Source organism: Salminus brasiliensis, chromosome 2 (assembly GCF_030463535.1).
Source record: "Salminus brasiliensis chromosome 2, fSalBra1.hap2, whole genome shotgun sequence".
Lineage (NCBI taxonomy): Eukaryota > Metazoa > Chordata > Actinopteri > Characiformes > Bryconidae > Salminus > Salminus brasiliensis.
The window spans coordinates 9,754,675-9,771,151 of record NC_132879.1 but is presented as its reverse complement, the minus strand read 5'-3'; the positions used below and the strand labels follow the sequence as shown (position 1 = coordinate 9,771,151).

General features: G+C 41.7%; 1 non-coding gene across 1 annotated transcript; it reads left to right on the top strand.

Annotated features, from left to right (window-relative positions):
* The first annotated feature begins 4,890 nt into the window (after positions 1-4,890).
* LOC140550474 (U2 spliceosomal RNA) lies at positions 4,891-5,072 on the top strand. Its single transcript, XR_011979171.1, has one exon. It is a non-coding gene; the product is annotated as a U2 spliceosomal RNA (small nuclear RNA).
* The last annotated feature ends 11,405 nt before the right edge of the window (positions 5,073-16,477 follow it).

Here is a 16,477-nt window from a genome sequence, read left to right as displayed (position 1 = left end):
GTAACAAAATAATGAAGTCCATATTTACGTCTGTCAGAATGAGCATATGTTTCATATTTACATTATTCTTGCATCCTTGAAATCACTCTGTAGGATCACCTGTATGCACTATATAAAAGACCAAACAGTGGACTGACTGGGCTAGTTAACTCCGTGCTGCAAATTGCAATAACCTGAAAGGAGTTTTACTCTCTTATTTGACTGCAAATTATATTGCTTATAAACCTTGTCCAATCACACATGCAAATGTAATGTATGTATGTACATAAATAAAAAAATATGTGAGAATACTCTATATGGACAAAAGTATTGGGACACATACTCATTTATACTCTTTTATTTGATTGGATTTAGTGATTAGAGCTTGAGGTCAGGATGTTGAATGATCACCACCCCACCTCATCCCAACTCACCCCAAAAGTCTTGAATGGGGCACCACCTGTCCAGAGAACACAGTTGCACTGCCCCACAGCTCAATTATTTGGGGCTTTATACCCCTCGAGCCCATGCCTGGGATTAGACATGGTGCCAATAAGTTCATGTTAATCTGCTTCAGAGAATCCTGTTCTATTGGCAGTAATTCTCTACAGGGACTAAACAAGCTGTGTGTATGCATTTGCACATCTGTGTCAGCAAAGGGTGCAACTTAAAGTAGCTGAATGCATTTATTAGGTGTCTACAAACATTTGGACGTACAGTGTAGTTATTTTGCAGAATGCTTTCTTCTAGGTTTAGATTCCTATTGCTGTAGCCCTCACAGTCCTCCACTAAAGCTCAGTGCAGGTGTAAATGAGACACACACAAACTCCAGAAACACAACAGACATGAAGGCGAGTGCAGTCCAAGCCCGGACTAATCATGCTTGCCAGAGCTGCTATCCAGTCAAACGCCATCACATCACTTCTCCCCCAGCTGCCTAGCACGCCTGCCAAGAGATGAATTTGGCTAATGAGCTCATTAGGAGCAGGTGTTAGCTACCTGTCCGCCCACTGGAGAGAGCTGAAAAAAGGTCACTTTCAACCCAGCAACCTTTAGCCAAGAAATCCACCCTTTCAATTCGACCCCATTCCCTCCCATTAACCTTCAGACCCCACGCTCACCCTGATGGATGCTGGGAAAAACCCTCTGCCTATATGGGGTTTCCTCAGTACCTGCAGCCACTGCAGCTCTAATCAAACAGAAAGAAGGGAGGAAGCAAAGCGGTTAATGTGTTCTTTAGGAGTGAATCTCCACTGAAGCCAAGAATTAGTTTCAGAGCTGTGCCGAGAGTCAGATCTGTAGCCAACATGGAATTTCAGTAGTCGTACAATATAAATACACCAGGGTGCCTATGCTTATGTATGAGTTTGTAAATGTTGAGCTTCACCTAACCTAACCTTAACCTCAACCTTTTGAGGTTGGCAAAACTTTTTTGTAAATGTGCAGTTTATAAAAAAAACTAAACTTCAGTGTCCAACTCTCTCTAACCTTAACCTCAGCAACTGAAAGTAAAAAAAAAAAGATTATTATTATTTTTTTTCAAATGTGTATTTATTTATTTATTTTTTAGATCTGGAGTGTGTAAATTGTATTTTTCTATACAGAATAAAAACAAAGAAAAAAGGACAGAATGAAAAAAGAAAGTAACGTATATTCTTTTGCTTGGATCCCCTAAAAAGAAAAGAGCAGGCAAACGACCCATAACCTCCAATATGGGTAATATTTGGCAATACATATATGCTACATATCTCTGACAGCAGTTTGTACTATTTCCATCAAAACTACATCAAAAACTGAACAGCATCCGGAAACATTTTTAGATGGAGAAAAAAAAATGAATGCTGATAATTAAATTAGTGTACAAAAAATTTAAATTCTAAACATGTACAAACAGATAAATTGATTACATTATGTTGTTAGTCATTTTATAATTTCTTCTTGTTACCAAAATACTGGAAATGTTGAATTAAAACATCTAAAACATCTAAGACCTTTTGTTGTTGTGCTGTTTAAAATGTCCTAGAATGGAAAACTACATTTAGCTTAGCATAGTTGAATAATGAGAATTTAGCGCTTGGAAGTGATAAACTATTAACCTCTATTGATAATAGAAAACCTGCAGAAACAAAACTAAGCTGTAAAATGGGCAAATCCCAAAACCTCAAAACTGTTACATCACAGTCTTGATTATATTTACACCCCCAAAATTTACAGACATCCAGCCCACTAAAAAAAAAAAACGCTAGTCAAAGCTGGTGAAGTAGTAAAACCTGACGGACACTTTGAACATGGTACATGGTTGCTGATATTGGAGAGCAGCACATTGCCACTAGACTCTAGTTGCTAGTTAGAAACCAGGCCTCGTGACCACAGCTTTTCCTGTGTCAGTTTCAGTGCAAGGGGAGCTTAAACTTGGTGTGCGGGGAAGCTAGAGTCATGGAAGTGAGTGGGTATCCGTGCTAGGCTAAAAGCTAATACTAGCTGACTGATTCTTTACCATCTCTTCTCTCCAAGATCTGCCCCCTCAGAAATAAAGTGGATGAGGCAAATTAAAAACTTCATAAACTTTAAAAAAAACATAACCTTTAAATACTTAAATAACTGCTTTTAATGGCACCTTTAATATCATTATTCATATTATGATATTAATATCATACTATTAATAATAATAATGATAATAATGTTAAGCTACTATTTATTGTTGAATTGAAGTACTAGACTGAGTTGATTTGTCAAGTGATTCCAAATTTTTGAATGACACACACACACACACACACACACACACACACACACACAAGCACAGAAAAAAAGCCTCTGCGAGGCAACAAAAAGCGTAAACACACGTAAAGAGCTCAACATGAGAGAGTCTTTCCTGTTGTTAAAATAAACCCTCCGAGCCCATCCAGCGGCTGCTTCTCTGTACAAATGACACATCCCTCATGTCATGTGACAACAGCGATTATTCCCTGGGGCGCGCAGATAGCCGCAGAGTAAACAGACTCTCTGTGACACATCTCTTCGCTTCAAAATGAGCTGTGGCCCCCATCTGTTAGTTCAGCCCTCAGCCATGCCCCGGACGTCTGATTGGCCACATCTCCTCCTCGTGGCGTGCCGTGAAGTTCTTTGCGCAGAGCCGAGGCCTAATGACTAAACTTTGTCACAGAAATACAACAAACAGAAGCACAGAGGCCTGTGTCTCCGCAGGCATGTCATTCCGGCATTAAAGACAAATATAATCTGTTGATTCAGAGTCATGAGACACTCTCGCTAGCTCTTCTTCAAAGAATGGCACGCTTTTCCATTAGCTGATGTCTTCGAGCAGAATAGCCATGCCACCGGAAAAAATACTTTTTATACTCAGTATCTAAATGATAGTACTGTGTATAAAAGATTTGGCTCACTGAATGATTGCATGCTGGTCTATAATCCTAAAAACATTTATGATTTAAGACAAATAGAAATCTTGACATTGACATTGACATTGATATGTGTACATTTATTTCCAAACCACAATAATAATCTAAATCAAATGAGAAATGCAACACAAAGCAAAAGTTTGGGCACTTGAACGATCTGACCCCTCAGATAACATTTATCAAGGTCTCAGACCTTAATTTGCTTTTTATGGCTATGGCTTGTTAACTATCATTAGGAACTGTCAGGTGATGCAAAGACTCCTCAAACCCTGTCCTAACAATAAGCAGCCATAGTCTCTTCAAAGCAGCTGCCTGGCACTCTAACAATTAAAATAACTGGGTACCTAAATCTTTCTAATGAAGTTACTCTAGCTCCTCGGGGCCCCCAGTGTAAATGTACAAAGACTATCTTCCTTCCGAGGTCTAATAAATGTCTGCTGTATTTCATCAGTGTTGCTCTCCTCTCAATGTGGAATGGACGATCCTAAAAGTGGGTGAGGTTTACATCTGCATATCCCTGACCAGTCACAAGGCTAACATGGCTCTGCCCTCTTTTTAAATCTGAGCATCATGGAGAGCTAAAGTTAAAGTGAAATGATAACCTGCTGAGGCTTGAGTTGGCTGCTCAGTGTGCCCTGTTGTCTCTCATGTTCGACGCCTGACCATGGAATTTAGCGGCTGGGTGTCGGGACACAAAGAAGGTCCCGACGCAGCACCGTAGCCGGGGAGATCCGCTGCCGGTTGCCCAAAAATACCCAGTGCATAGCCGGCCAGAGAAGTGGACAGGATGTGCAGCCACTGGATGGGAGGAATGATGAGGCATCTGCTATATATAACTAAATATACATATGGGCTTGTAACTGGTAACCCGATATTCCAGTAAACCCTAAAGATCTGTGATATCATAACCGCAGTTCAAAGTAAAAAGCTAAAAAACACAACTTCTCTGCCTTAAGGCCGTGTGTTTTGCCATGTGAGTCACATGTGCATTAGAATATTAAGAACACACCCAGACCGTTCTCATAGAGATCTAAAGAGTGCATTTTGGTGATCATTGAGGAGTGTTTTATTATATTTCTGCTTTGTGTTTTGTATTTAAACCCCCAGGTTTAGTATTATACATAAACTGAAATGTATTAAAATATGTTCCCAAGGGCGATATGTTTTTATGTAGCCGTTTCCTTCCTTCATAATGTAATTAACAAATGGGAATTAACAGGAGCCGTGAAGATCAAGTTGACGTCTGGAAGAAAAATGTTTGAGAGAACCGCTTGTAGGGCAGCTGGAAAGGCTTATCAAAACCCCGAGTGGTGGTGCACTGTTCTACTGTGCAGTGACACCTGGACAAATATGACATTGAACCTTTCCTGCTAAAAAAGTTGAAGGGGACATTTTGGCTGCAATAAGCAATGGTATGTTTGGAGAAAAAAGGATGCAGAATCATATGAAAGGAACACATTCCCAACTTTCAATGTTAAGCATGTAGAATTAAATTAAATCGGCCTCGGCCTTTTGGCTAAGATCAAGTGTAGTATCTGTTCTTATCAGTTTAATATCTGATACGTCCTCTATATGATTAAATTGATTTTTGGAACAGGGAGCTGGAAGAGGAGCTTGCTCCTTCCGCTCCAGGCATCGACCAGGTATTGCAGTACCTCCAGGAACGGTGCACCTCCTTATGGGGCAGAGGTGGCTCAGCGGTTAGAGCCGGGATATCGATAACAGGGTTGTGGGTTCGATTCCTGGGCTCTGCAAGCTGCCACTGTTGGCTGACCGCTCTGGGGCTGACCGCTCTGGGGGTGTGCACGTGTGAGTGTGTGTTCACTACCAGATGGGTTAAATGTGGAGGACACATTCCGCTGTACAGTGATAAATATGTGCACCTTTACCTTTAAATACCAGCACAATCTGGAAACAAACATCACATTATCTGAAAAAAAAAAAAAAGCTGAAGATGGCTTCTACAGTAGGACACACACCTCAAACGTCATGAGGTGGCTCTCTTGAAACTCTGTGGATAGACCTCAAATGAGCAGTTCAGCAAGACGGCCCAAGAAACACACATAGATGGAAGCCTTCTGCTCCTCATGAAGGACACTGAGAGAAGGGCAAGTGCTAATGCTGCATCAGTGCATGGTGGGGTGGCAATTACTAGGAATCTAAAATAACAGCTTGGAGATTTCTTTAAGTGAACGGGTTTGTGTCTGTTTAGACCCAACATACATATATACACCGACATGCCAAAAATCATGGAACAGAAACTAATATCGCATAGGACTCCCTTTAGCCCAAGGAATGAAGGGGTCCATGGCTTAATGGGGTTTGTGCCACACACGAACCCTACCATCTGCCCAAAACAATTGGTAGCATGCCACATGTTGCCAGTCCTCTAGGGTCCAGTTAGCAACCTCATGAGCACAGGTAAGGCGCTGTGTCTGTGTTGTGGTGTTATCAGAGGCACTCTGGTGGACCTTCTGCTCCCATATCCCATAGAATTTAAAGGACACTGCACTGACCGGAAGTGTTATTAAAACTACTGTTACCAAAGAATAGTCTCACCAGTTTGTACAGACGTCCCTGTAGTTACTGAGTTACTGAGCCTTAGTGTGTAATAAGCCTTGGAGTGTTAAGGGGTTAAATGCTCGCACAACTTGTGAGCTGGAACATCCCATCCATCTGGCACCCACTATTGTGCCTCGCTCGAACTCTCTCTGTAACTCACTCGATAATTCACATTGACTTGCCATGAGCATGCTGGCCAGTGTTCAACTTTTCACACAGGACAATGCCTCACAACTTATACAGGTGTGGGCCTAGACGTCTTCTGAGGTAACACCTCATAATCGCCTCATAATCAATGTACATACTGCTATCCCATGACATCCCAACACAATGCAATGGTTTTAAATGGAAAACAATAATGGAAGACAAAATGTCCAAATAGAGAACAAAAAGCCTTAATCACACATTTAAATCATTTGACAGTACCATCATAAACAGTGTATTACAGTCATTGTAGAGCTACAAATTGCAGGTGTATGTTGTTGTTAAAAAGGGTCTATTATGCCAGGGTGGGGTTGGAAAGAGGGATGAGTTAGCGTGCTTCCAACTGAGGTGTGGAATATTCATAACAGCCCTGGTTGAATATAATGCCATGTTGAACACACACCGCAGAGAACTCTGCAGACAGCGCTTTTATTCTTGGATAAAGAAAGTATTCACACTTAATCCGAATGTGCGCCTCTTGGAGGCTTTCTGCATTCAGTGGGTTTTGTTTCAGAGGCGGCACGTAGAGGAACTCCTCTCAGGTGCTGCGGCACAATGCGTCTGTAAAAGCGGCTGTCAGGCCCGACACTGAGCTCACGCAGTGTTTTTTAGAAACACGTGTACTGCAGAACAGTGATGTGCCATTTGTTCATGATTCGTTCTTTCCAAATGAATCTTTGGGTGAATGAATTGAACTGATTCACATCAAAATCTTTCCTCAGTGATATTTAAACCAAGTAAGAAAGAACTATTAATTATTTTGTATTTTTCACCCTGATCCAACACACATGTGGGGTTAGGAATATCTGCAGGTGCTTTAACACCAGCTCCCGGATGTGTTTATATCCGTATAGTGCCCTTGGTTTTGCAAAGGCCTTTTTTTGCCTGAGGCCTTCATCTGGATAACTTTTAATAACCGTTTAACACAAAATGTCCATGTTTAGTATGCAGCATGCTAGAGTGTCAGTGACACATCATTACCATATCAGTGTAGTAGCAGTTAAGGAGAATCTGAATACACAAAGGTAAATATCTTGAAGATGTTCTGTTGATGCATTAATGACATTAAATAGATTTACTGATGATCTGATACATCTAGTAGACTTAATATGCTACTTCCATTAAGCAAACCCTAACCCAGCCTTACCCTAACCCTGGTCCTAACCTCAACTCAAAACCTAATCCTAACTCACATCCCAGCCCTATACCTTACCCTAACCTTAACCCAAAAACTAATCCTACCTCTCACCCAGGCCCTAACCTTAACCTCAACCTAAAACCTTATCCTAATCCTTATCCTGGTCCAAATCCTAATCTCAACCTAAATCTAATCCTACCTGTAATCTTGGTCCTAAACTTAACCTTAACCTCAACTCAAAACCTAATCCTAACTCACATCCCAGCCCTATTTCTAACCCTAACCTTAACCCAAAACTTAATCCTACCCCTCACCCAGGCCCTAACCTTAACCTCAACCTAAAACCTTATCCTAATCCTCATCTTGGCCCAAATCCTAATCTCAGCCTAAATCTAATCTAAATCTAATCATACCAGTAATCTTGGTCCTAAACTATCCTTAACCTCAACAAAAAAAAACCCTCACCCTGGCCCCTTCAACCTCAATCTCAACCTATTACAGTTCATATCCAGTTCCAGACTGGTGTCAACCAGCAGCTGGTTGAGGATGTTGAGATTGTCTGTATTAGAGCTGTTAGATGATCAGTGGTCACCAGTCTCAAACCCCTTTTCTTAGCCCTCCAAATCACTATTTGTACCTCTGCTTAAGATTGAAAGACACAAAGTTGATTTGCCATCCACAACCAGATTCTGAGAGAGCACAATTGCCCACACTCTTTCTGGGTGGGTAGATGGTGCTCTCTCATCACTCTTAAAGCAACGTTGTCTGGCACAGGCATCTGTTGGTGTGGTGGAGCTGGGGACCCGACACTTTCCTCTGAGCGTGTCAGCTGCCCTGCAGTTCAAAAAGAGGCAGTCTTAAGAGGCAGAGGATACATGTTAAATCCTTGCCCTCCTAGTGTCGGGAGCATTGCTAGTGCTGGGGGGGAGGGGTACGAATGGGAGAGAAAGGGAGGGAAACAATTGAACAAAAATCAGCTTTGGATTCATCACACCTGAAATCAAGAGCAGTTATATTTACTCACCAGCCTTTACATCCGCTATATAGTGGGAAGGTTGAGCCAGTAATACGTAATAGTAAGCAATGTGAATGATTTCTGTATGATTTCAAACCCGAAAAACTGTATAGACAGTCTGCCTACTGTAACAGCTCACTGATGCTGCAAGTGTTTCAGTGCTGATGTTGTGAGCAATTCTAAAGAAATGTAACATTCCAGTGAAAAATACATTTCTGAACAAATCTTTGAAAAAAGCATTGCCCACACTACTGTAGGACAAAATAGAGAGACTGCCCATCACACTGTGACACCTGAAACACTGAAAGAACAAACAATTCAGAGGAATTTTGAATCGTTCACAAGCTTCTGATGTGCTTCTCAAAATGGTCCTCAGGAACCCTGAGGCAGTCATCCACATTTTTTTTCTCTATCCCTATGTGTGGCCAAATAGATTGTACAAAATCTGGACCAGAGGTTCCCAGAGGACCAATTTAAGCCAGTGGTGAAGTCAATCCGTGGTTATATGGTTAAGATTTCAAGCTGCAAAACTGTACAACTTCTGATTCTCAAACCAGTCCTCAGGGACCTTCAAAATGCCCTATCAATATGTGTGGAAAGTTAGGCTAGAACATAAATCTGAAACATTTAGGATTCTGCAACCAATTTGAGAACTACCGGCGTAGACAATCTATGGTCGTGCAGCTAAGATTACAAGCTTGGGAAAGTTGCGGTTCTCAAACTGGTCCTCAGGGACCCCAGAATGTTCCATATTTGGTTCACAAACATTTTTGCTCTGTCCTTATGTGTGATAAGGTTAAAACACAAATCTAGACCATCTAGGGTTCCCAGAGGATCAATTTGAGAACCACTGACATAGCCGGTCCGTGGTTGTGCAGCTGTCTTTCAAGCTGTAATTTAGGGAACTTGTGGTTCTTAAACTGGTTCTCAGGGACCCCAAAATGTCTCATGTTTGGTGTACGAATGGTACACATTTTTGCACTATCCCACTGTATTGTGAGTTATGTTGAAACATAAATCTGAACCATCTAGGATTCCTAGAGGACCAATATGAGGACCACTGGCGTAGCGAATCCATGCTTGTGTAGCTAAGATTTCAAGCTGTAATTTGGGAAACATGTGGTTCTTAAACCGGTCCTCAGGGACACCAGATGGTCCAAATTTTTTGCTTGCAAGATAGGTTGGAGCAGAAATCTGAACCTGAGCACTAGTTTGAGAACCACTGGTTCAGAGATTGCTCCTAAAACAATAAACTCAATGGTGAACGATTCAGGAATTTGAGTGAATTTGATTCATGGCTGAACAAATCTCTAAAAGCAAACACTAATGAGTCCCATTCCTGCAGCCAGCAGTGAATGATTCTGAAGGAAGGGATCATTAAAGTGGTTCAGAAAAAGCAGATCATTCGAGTGAATGATTCGTTCCTGAATGAATCTCTTTGAAGAACTGTAAACACCAGTCCACTGCAGAACAACACAAAGAGGCTGTCCATCATACTGCGGCTCGGCTTTCACACACACCACTGCGGATGCTTGGAAATCAGCACGGTTACTGTCGCCATAGCAAATCCCATGCGGAGAACAATGATGAGCTGAGTCATTGTGCCTCTTAATTATCCACCTGTGGAGCTCCACTGAAATGTGATCGTTTAATACTGCCTTCGTCCCCTTCTCTCTCTCTCTCTCTCTCTCTCTCTCTCTCTCTCTCTCGCTCTCTCCTCTGATAGCTCGCCCCAACCCACTCACTCCTTCTATAAATCAGCTGCTGCTTGAGAGTCTGGACTGGTATGCGGTTTTAATTAGTGGTCATTCATTTCATCTGAATTACGACTACCTCTCTGGACCAGAAAGAGGGAGAAAGAGCTGGATGGACAGAGAGGCGATTTTATTTATTTTTTTTTTTTTGTAGTGTCAGACAGAGGCAGTTCGATCAACATTGTTTTTTTCGGCCTCTATAGGTGGATAGGGGTCTGTGTGTGTGTGTGTGTGAGAGAGAGAGAAACAGAGAGACTGAGGAAGAGTGAGAGAGAGAGACAAAGTGAAAGCGTGACAGAGAAAGACAGACAGAGAGAAAAAAAGAAGGACAGAGGCAAATAGAGAGCGAGAGAGAAAAAATGAGAGGAGAGAGAGATAGAGTGTATGACAGTGAACTGAAGACAAAGCAAATGTGTGACAGAGAGCGACAGGGCGAGTGGGGGCAGAAAAGGGAGAGAGAGAAAAAGTGAGAGAAGAGAGGGAAGTGGAAGGCAGAGAAAGAGAAGGGGCGAGAGAGCTAAGAGAAAAAGACAGAGAAGCGAGTATGACAAACCATCGGGAGAGGGAGAGAGAGAGAGAGAGAGAGAGAGAGAGAGAGAGAGTGAGTTAATAGAATGGAATGAGAAAAGAGACGGCGAGAGCGACTGAGAGCGAGAGAGACTGACAGAGAATTGGAGACAAAGCAGAAAGAGTGTCGGAAAGAGACAGGGCTAGAAAAAGGTAGAGAGAAAAAGTGAGAGAAGAGAGGGAAGTGGAAAGCAGAAAAAGAGAAGGGGCGAGAGAGTTGATAGAAAGAGAAAAGAGAGAACAGACTAAGACTAAACAAGAGAGAAAGAGAGAGAGAGAGAGAGAGAGAGAGAGAGAGAGAGAGAGAGAGAGAGAAAAAGAGAGAGTAAATAGAATGAGATGAGAAAAGAGACGGAGAGAGCGACTGAGAGTGAAAGAGACTGACAGAGAAGCGTAGACAGAAAAAGAGGGAGAGAGGGGGAGAGGTGAAGGGGTGGAGAAGGCAGAAAAAGAGAAGGGGCGAGAGAGTTGATAGAAAGAGAAAAGAGAGAGGGAGAGAGAGAGAGAGAGAGAGAGAGAGAGAGAGAGAGTAAGAAAGAGAATGAGTTAGATTGACAGAAACATTAAGACAGACAAACAAAGGGAAGGTCCGTGTGTGAGAGAGATAGAAAGGTATAGAGGTAGAAAGAGGGCAGAAAAGAAGTAGAGAGAGGCAAAGGTAGACAGAAGTGAGACAGAAAATGAGAGGAGAGAGAGACTGAGGGTATGAGAGAGAGAGAAAAAAAAACACTAGAGCTGTGTCCAAAATCGTGCCCTATTCACTATGTAGTGCACTACTTTGTGGTTCTGCCATTTTGTAGTGTTGTCTGAAAACATTCAGTGCTGAATTTGCAGTGCGCTGTAACAACCCACAATGCATTGCAATAAGCAGTGTACAAATTATGTACACTACTGGACATGGAATACCCATAGTCCATTGCACAGCTTTCCTGAGTCTGTCCCCTGTAATAGAGGTCTATATAGTGATCTGGATTTCCGCATGTAGGGGATAGTGAATGGGAGAGTGAGAAACCGAGAGAGAGTGAGATTAACAGAGAGATGGAGAGAGACAGAGCAAAAGTGTGATAAAAAAAAAGAGAGAGAGAAAGAGAGAGAGAGAGAGAGAGAGTTCAGGTTTAGGCTGCTACGGCATTATCAGAGGCTCCAGACAGTCCCCTCAGCAGCGTGAGTGTGTGTATAGACCTGAGGCCCTGCCTGCAGTATGCCTGCTCAAACTGCACCACACAGACACACACACACACACATATAGACAGGGTACAGCACTGACTCAGCTACTGACCGTCTGCAGCTCCAGGCGGTGAACGGTGGATGTATTCTCACACACACACATAGACACACATCGTTAGCATGCTCATCAGACAGAGCTTGATAATTAAAGGCGTCTCAGAGAAGAGAGCAGTTTCCTTTATGTTTCTAAACAGAGTGTTTTTCTGAAGTTAGTGGATCATCCTGTCGTACAGTAATTACTTCCACAGCCGTACCCTCAGACAGTGTTCATTAAGGGACAGTACAGTGTTTGTCTGAGCTGGCAGAGGATGAAATTCCTAATTAACCATCTCGTCTTGGTTCAGATCCATTAAGATGATGGACTGTAAAACCAACACACAGGTACGTTCCATATGAGACTGTGATCTGGAATAAAGGCTCGTCTGATCAAATGAAACTGCCTGATGCACCATCTGGATCGTGATGACTGCGTCTTTGACTTCATTAAATGAAGCATGTTTATGCTGCCATTACCTCTGAATTTGCTTCAGAACCTTCTTAACTCATTAACCAGGTTCAATATGTGAGACTATAAGTAACATAATGAGAATATATCCAAGCAATAGAACCTGAGAGGGAGTGTGTTACCTTGTTTACCTTTCAGTAAAAATGCACCTAAATTTAATCTAGAACCTAAAGAAGTTATGATTTGTCCTACAAAAATATGCTCCTACCTACTGCATATCAGAATGAAATGTATGGTGTGATATATGTCACTTTATAATTATACTGGTAGATACACTGCTGAAGTTCTGGTTGGTGTGGCGCAACAGATAACACCAGTACCTACAATTGAGCTGCCACACCATGTGGGAGACTGGAGTTTGATTCCAGGTCTGGGTGACTATGCTGTGCTATACCAATTAGAGTCCATGGGCAAGACTCCTAACACTGCATTGGCCATCCTCTGTAATACCAGTAACCTTGTAAGTTGCTCTGGATAAGAGTGTCAGCTAAAGGCTGTAAATGTAAGTTCTGACCAATTGGAGAGTTCCCTTGGCTGTATCTACCTAGATACCACAGAGCAGAACTCCTGATCTTCCTTATAAAACATGTTTTTCCCCTTTGTTATTTTTTTTAGTGGACAATGCCAAAGCTAACATTCTGCTCGCTCCTACATCCATTTCAGAATTAGAACCATCTAAAAATGACCAGAAGAAAAAATTATGTTATTTTTCTTATTAAAAATTGTTGCTGTAAGTATATCTGCTGATGATTCCAGGAACATCACCTATTATGTTCCCGGAAACATCAACTATGACAGCTCCAGAAGCAATACCAGATGCACTTACAGATTTATTACTACTATATTACTACCGTTCAATTGATTTTTTTCTTCTTCTTTTTTATAAGCATGTTCCCCTGCTGCACTTAGCATGTTCGGCCAGTGCAGATCAACAGCCATCTTAAGCCTAGCTAGTTTGCATGATGAGTTTTTAGCATCACTGGGGCTGTTACCATGGTAACTCGGTTAACCGTCGTTGGGTAGTCATTAAGAAAACATTATGAAAATGTGAGAAAAATATGAGGAAGTCACCAAGACCACTTATGGTCCTGAGGGGTGGGTGTTCAGCACATGTTGGTGATTCCCAACAGTGTGTTTCTTGGCATGGTTGAACTTGCGACACAGTGTTGTTCCTGCTTGTAAAGAAAACCCAGCAGAACCAAAACAGGCCAATTCCAACCCCCCAAAACTGTTACATCACAGTATTGATTGATTATTTTCAATTCAATGAAAGAAAGCCCTTCTAGCCCAAATCAGCTTTAGGGGGGACAACTAGAGGAAATTATTGAAGCTTTTAACCATTGCTATCAAGTACGGAGCGCCTGGGTGGCCTCTTTAGAGAGGAAGGATCGAATTCTCCGGATGTTGTACAGAAGGAATCTGCATGACTGAGTTAGATTTGCAACATGATGTGAAAATGATAACTGATCATCCATGACTAGACCAAGGCTTTGTGCTTCTGTTGATGAGTGACCAGTAACCAGTGAGTTTTCAAAGAAGATTGGAAGATCGTTGTGAGGTCCAGCAGTTCCTGGAATGTAACTAACTAGTAACTAACTACAACCTCTTTAGTTTGCTAATAGCATCGTCATGCTGAGTGGACAAAACTAGACTATGATCAAAGTGTTGTGGCTGTGCTTTAAAATAGCCAATAAAAGCAGAGCATACAGTGTGTTTTTCCCACGCATCCTCTATAAAAGGATTTTTTATTTCATTTTAAGGCGAAATAACAGGAGTGTGAATAGGCTTGTTGCAAAGTCACATACTTACTATTTCTACATCAACAACAACTTAAAGTACTCAAGAAATGATTTGAGACCTTTAAACACATCCATCAATTAACAGACCAGTTGAATTAGATGTATTTAAATGGGGAAATCACCAAACTATGCTGGACAGCTGCCCTCCAGGACCATAACTGAAGAACCACAACCTACACTTAATGATACACACTCTTAGCTGCTTGTGTTTTTTCCTTTCCCCCCCCATCAGTGATAATACAAAAGCGCAACATTTAATTAATTCTCTTTTGCCGCTAGTTTATCCTGCCAGGAAAGGCTCACTGTTGTCATGGTGTGCACAGCAGGCAACTTCTCATTACCAAGTAGCTTGTAGCTAGCTTTGCAGAATGGTAAGCACCAACAAAACTACACAGGAAAGTGCAAATAGCCAATCATAGTGTAACTGACAAAATATAGGCCAACTGATACAACATACATCAGATGGTCCATACCACTACCCTTTATGAGCTCAGGTGCTGCAAAAGGGAAATTTCAAATGTAAGATGCATAAGGTCACAAGTGGTTGGATATCAGTGCAGTAGTAGCAGCAGTGAAGCACCTGAATACAGCATTACTGACATGAAATTAACTGTTGATCTGTTAAATCAATTAGACTCAATCTGTTACTTCCTTTAAGCAAAACCTAATACTAGCCTCAACCCAAAACCTAATCCTAACCTCAACCCAAAACCTAACCCCAACCTCAACCCAAAACCTAACCCCAACCTCAACCCAAAACCTAATCCTAACCTCAACTCAAAACCTAATCCTAACCTAAATCAAAAATCTAAACCTAACCTTAACCCAAAACTTGAGCTTAGCCTAAACCCAAAACTTAATCCTAACCTCAACCCAAAATCTAATCGTAACCTAAATCAAAAATTTACACCCAACCTCAACCCAAAACCTAACCCCAACCTCAACCCAAAACCTAATCCTAACCTCAACTCAAAACCTAATCCTAACCTAAATCAAAAATCTAAACCTAACCTTAACCCAAAACTTGAGCTTAGCCTAAACCCAAAACTTAATCCTAACCTCAACCCAAAATCTAATCGTAACCTAAATCAAAAATTTACACCTAACCTCAACCCAAAACCTAACCCAGCCTTACCCAAAATGTAATCCTTACCTCAACCCAAAACCTAATCCTAACCTCAACTAAAAACTTAACCTCACCCCAAAACCTAACCCCAACCTCGACCCAAAACCTAATTCTAACCTCAACTGAAAACACAACCTCAACCCAAAACCTAATCCTAACTTCAACCCTAAAGCTAACCCTAACCTTAACCCAAAAAAGGGTTCTTTTATAATATCACCCGAGGAACCCTTTGTGACACCTTGTTCCTCTTTTTCCTTGTTCCTCTCAGTCAAAATGCATTTAATTTCATCCAAGGCCATCCAACGCTCCTCAGGCCTACACGATCTCTTTCGAACACTTTCAGCACCTAATAGCTAATTACACACTCTTGCCACCAGACAGCAACTCATTGTAATTTAATACAAAGGAGAAATCAATAATATTCTAATGGAATAAACGGCGTTCAGCAAGCAGGTACCGCCGGCGGTACATCTCTACAAAGGAAAGTCACATCAAAGTTTCTAAACGGCTCAGTTCCAGTTTCACCCTCCACCCACCGCTCCCCTCAGACGGGGTTACTAAATATGATTTTGCTTGATCTTTTCCCAGTGTTTTTTGCTGTGTTCTCTCACTTAATCCCTGGAGTGGGGAGCTTGTCACCTCGATTACTGCTCTCCCCATGAATAAATTCTCTCGGCACGGCAACATTTCCGAGATAAATATCTGTCAACGGTGGACGACACTTTTAAGCCACGGGGCTCCATAAGATTAAGTGCTTGTTTTACCGCTATTGAATGCACGAAAGATTCAGCAAAACGCCTGATAACGGGGCTTTTAACACCTCCACATTCCCTGCTACTCCCAAGGATACAGCTGTTTGAGAAATAGCAAAAATATGCCAGTCAAGATGGGCCACATCACCGCTGAGATGAGAGACCACAGGGACGGGTTTATTCAGATAGCTTCAGGCTAGGACAATATAAAGCCTTGTGAGGTAATCTGGTTAGCAAATCAGGCGTGTCTTTTTTATTTAGGCTTTTTAACAATATGACCCTGTGGTTGTATTGGAATTATTACCAGGGTTGAGTTGGTCATTAAACCCAGGAAGCTGGGTTGACCATTCAACCTATATTTTGGTTAAACCGGCTAGAATACAGGGTTCATTTTACCCCATGTACACTGCTCAAAAAAATAAAGGGAACACTC